The 5,000-nt window shown below is 32.5% G+C and overlaps 1 protein-coding gene across 2 annotated transcripts in view; it reads left to right on the top strand.

Moving 5' to 3' along the window:
- The window catches only part of LOC115218763 (protocadherin alpha-7), a 237,418-nt gene that overhangs the window by 158,519 nt on the left and 73,899 nt on the right, over window positions 1-5,000 (top strand). The gene's annotated exons all lie outside the window — the stretch shown is intronic.

Raw genomic sequence — 5,000 nt, 5'->3', positions numbered from 1 at the left:
TATATATATATATACAAGCATATACATACATTGTGTGTGTGTATATATACATATATATATATATATACATATATATGTAATGTCTTTATATATACATGTTTATATATATATGTGTGTGTGTATATATACATATATATATATATAAAATGTCTGTGTATTTACATGTATATATATATGTGTTTGTGGAGGTATATATATATATATATATATATATATATATTATATATATAAATATGTGTGTACATGTGTGTGTGTATACACACGCACAAAACTATAAGACCCTGAACATGAATAAAATAAGTAAGACAATACATTATTTCTCAAACTGAAATAGAAAATGCAGTGAATGAGGGTGGATGGGGTGGCATGTGTGTCTGTGAGTGTGCATGTTATTGCGTGTGTGTGTGTCTGTCTGTCTGTCTGTCTGTCAACACATGAATAAATGGATACATGTATATGCACATATACATGTATTTATGTATCTATGTATAAATGTGTGTATGCATGCATACATATGTGTGTGTGTATATATGTATGTATGTATGTATGTATGTATGTATGTATGTATGTGGATAGTTATAATTGTAAAAGTAAGCCAATTACAAATCAGAACATTGTTCTCCATTCAGGAAAAACAGAATGAAAGCGTACACACACACACACATACATCTTTGTATGTATGTATGTATGTATGTAGTATGTATGTATGTAGTAGGTATGTATGTATGTATGTATGTATGTATATCAAACGTGTATAAATAGAGGAAAAAAGTCCACCAAGCTGCACAAGAATTGTATTCTCAGTTCCAGATTATTCCTAAATATTCCTGAATTTTGTGGAATATTTTAGAATAATCTTAAACTTATTCTCTTCTCAGCAATATTTTCTTGTTTTACCTGGTTTCCCCCTTTTTTTCCCCTCCCTCGTTCCTCTTAAACCCAGTGTTTATTCAGTCGTATGTGTTGCCTCTGCAGTTGCCCTTTACACTTTTTTTTCAAACTCATCTATTCAGAGATCTACATCAACTACTTACATTGTTGTTGTTGTTATTATTATTATTATTATTATTATTATTATTATTAGTAGTAGTAGTAGTAGTAGTAGTAGTATCATTATTATTATTATTGTTATTGATAATTTTACTTTTACTTGGATTATTATTATTATTATTATTATTATTATTATTATTATTATTATTATTATTACTGTTAAAAGAAATCATTATTATTGTTGCTATTATCACCACAACCACCACCACTTTTATCATCATCATCATCCTCACCCCACTACCACCATTACCATCATCATCATCGGCACCAGTACCATCATCATTATCATCATCAAAATGGTTATTGTTTCAAGGAGTGAAGGAGTTGTTACCATTTTTTCATCAAATCAGTCATTTTTTTTTTCTTATTTTCATTCTTTCTCCATTTTCTAAAAATTTTTCCTCATTTTTCCAAAGAAATATGAAGTTTGCAAATATTTTTTTGTCCATTTTCTTCTCCTAAAAATATGAAATGGTGAATTTCTCAAAGTATTTATAAATCCTTTGAGAAAATCTATAAAGGTGTCTTTTTTTGTGTGAGTTTTTAGATGGGGGGTGGGGTGAATGGAGAGTGGGGTGGGTGAGTGAGGAAGAAGAATGCAGGGTGAGACTAAAATCAAAAAATATATTTTAATGGATAATAGAATTTTCTTTTACCATTTTCTTTCTACGAATGTCTATCTATTTGTCATATGAAGGGTGGTTTTTTCATACACATCCATTTATCTATATGTGTAGGTATATGAATAAATACATACTTATACATATATATATGCATGTATATGTCTGTATTCTTATTCATAATCATGATGATGATGATGATGATGATTATGAATAAGAATGCAGACTTATACATGCATATATATATGTATATGTATGGAGATATACATATATATATGTATGTGTATATATATATATATATATATATATATATATATACATATGTATGTATGTATGTACACATATATATATACTCACACATACATGCACCATCACACATGTATATTTATAATATATATATATATATATATAGGTGTAGGCATGGCTGTGTAGTAAGCAACCACATGTCTCTGGGTTCAGTCCTATTGTAATCCATTTTAAGCAAGTGCCTTCTCCTATAGTTTCAGGCCAAGCAAAGCCTTGTGAGTGGAATTGGTAGACAGGAACTGAAAGAAGCCCAATGTGTGTGTGTGCTTATTATACAACATATGCAAGCAGTAAATTCAGAGAAGGGGTTTCAAACCTGGGCAAAGACTATACTTTTTGCCACCATATTGTTTTGTAACCATTAAGGTTAAGAATTATCTCAAAGAATTAAATAAAGGAATAATCTTTGTGTCATGAGATCTCGAAATATTCGAGGAGAAATTAAGGGAAGCAGTGCTGTTTGCCTAGACCAGTGGTTCTCAACAATTTTCCACCTAGGGGCCTCTTTGGTTCCTCTTTTATTCAGCTGTATTATCCTAGCCATTCAATGTTTAAAATAAATTCATTATATTCGCAGAATCAGGAACTGTATTAGAAAGAGAAAAAAGATATTTGGTGTATTGTGGAAGTCTAAACAATTGATTGCAGATAAATTTTTAAAAAAACACCCTTATATGGACCCTTAAGGGTCATTTTGGCAACTGGTCTATAATATAAGTAATAACTGTGAGAGTAAACCAGTTTGTTGACTTCATTTCCTGTTAGAATAAAGTCTTTCAGCCAATCACAGAGCATGTATATGGTCACCTGATGTGCGATGTGTTACAACACCACCACCCTGCAACAAATTTTCTTTCTTTCATTAAATAGGGATCACAGAGCGCCCACAAATGATACTTTTATAGCCTTCTGGTCTAGTCTATTCCATAGAATTGTCAAATGGACTCCTTTAATTTTTTCCTGGATTTCTTTCAATCAAGAACTCCATAAAGTCTCTGGAACGACTGGATTTGGTCAATAAAATAATGAAAAATCAGCCCAAGCGTCATTCTAGAATTGGGGTCCCTTCAAACTAGAATGGAAAATTCTAGCTAGAATCTGATGCTGTTTGATGTAGCAGCTAAACTGTGCTCAAGAAATTCTCAGCACTCGGTTAAAACCAAAGATTGTATATTTGAAGTGTTGCATCTTCAGATTTAGAGCAAAAACACTTCAGAATAGAGAGAGAGAGAGAGGGGGGGAGGGGGGGAGGGGGAGAGAGAGAGAGAGAGAGAAGAAGAAGTGAATTTTCTGACTGAATGGGGATTCGCAACTGAATGAGATACGCATATTGTTGGTATGCAGTGTGTGTGTGTGTGAGTGTGAGTGGCTGAGTATTGTGCTTGTACCTTTACTGTACTATGTGTGAGTGTTTGTGTGGCACATGAGTATATATGTGTGTGTGTGTGTGTGTGTGCGACTTTTACATACATACATACACAAAACTACATATTGTGTAAGTGGCTGGGCATTGCACTTCACTGTAACATGTGTGTGTGTGTGTGTGTGTGTGTGTGTGTAATCATATTGGTTTTGTGTTAGTTTTGCAACATCTTCCAATATTTTAAAGTAAATACGGTTGTTTGGTTTGGTTGTTGTATGATTGACTCTGCTTCACTGAAATATTATACAGAGTCTTGTTTGACGAAGTTGAAATAACTTGAAATAAATGTTTGTACAGACAGAATTTACATCAACACAAACCGTTCGCTTTGGCTACAAAATATATTTATGTTATTTAGCGATTCTACAAAATGGTTGGTGGTTTAATGGTGAGGGATTTTCACTGCAGGCTGTCTGCATGGCGTAAGTGTATGGTGTAAGTGTATGGCGTAAGTGTATGGTGTGAGTGTATGGCATAAATGTATGGCGTGAGTGTCTGGTGTGAGTGTATATTGTGACTGTGTAATGTAGCGCAGTGGTGTGACTCTGTTGTGACTAGGGAGTGATTGTATTATGTGGGTGTATGGAGTGACAATATGGCGTGACAGTGTAGTGTGATTGTATGGTGTGACTGTGAGGTGTGACCATGTAATGTGACTTTGATGTGACTGTGTGTGCTGTGATTGTATTGTGTAACTGTATGATTTGGTTGTGTAGTGTAACTCTGTAATGCAACTGTGTGGTATGACTATGGCCTAATTGTGTGGTATGACTGCATATTGTGTCTGTGTAGTGTAACTATGATGTGCAGTGACTATGTTGTGTCTATGGTGTTATTGTATTTTGTGGCAGAATGTTGTGACAGTGTGTTGTGACTGTGTGTTGTGACTGTATGCTTTTGTCTCGCTTTATTGTTTTAAAAAAATTCTCTAAATCATTGATTAACTTGATTTTTGTCCAAATTGATTTCTGAAGTACCTGATAGACTATCAACACAGACTAATGAACACAGTAAACACATCTTATTATGCTACTGTAGACAATTACACAAAGTAAACACAGAGAAGACAAAAGGAAAACTCAGGCCCTGGTTCTGTATTTAGTATGAAAATCTTTAATTTAGTAAACCAATTCTTTCACAAAATATTACACATGTTCTTAAGAATTAGCTTTATAATCATATAATTAATGAAATTCTTTATAATCATATAATTAATGCAATTCTTAGAATAATGTTACTTGATTAAAATTTCGAAATTGTCTCCCCTAGCTCCTGTGAACAGAATTATTAATTAATCTAATGACTCTCTCTCCTCCTCACTGGCATAATTTTAACCAGTTAAAATACTTTGGTTCATGACATTGTACATTTTAGTACCAAGCTTACCATTTATAAACACTGAACATTACTATTTAGGTATTCAGCATTTAACTATAATAAAAATTCAAAGATAATTTTACCATTTTTTTGGCACTGGAGTAAAATTATGAATCCTTCCATTTATTTGTGAATGTCGTTTGTATTTTACATTAATCAGATTTGTTAGAAATATTTCTGTTCTGTTCACCTCTTCAGGTGACATTTTCAAAATTTTGAAAACA

This window comes from Octopus sinensis, linkage group LG14, assembly GCF_006345805.1.
Source record: "Octopus sinensis linkage group LG14, ASM634580v1, whole genome shotgun sequence".
In the NCBI taxonomy this organism is placed as follows: domain Eukaryota; kingdom Metazoa; phylum Mollusca; class Cephalopoda; order Octopoda; family Octopodidae; genus Octopus; species Octopus sinensis.
The sequence above is the reverse complement of the archived record's forward strand: the minus strand, read 5'-3'. Positions and strand labels throughout refer to the sequence as shown.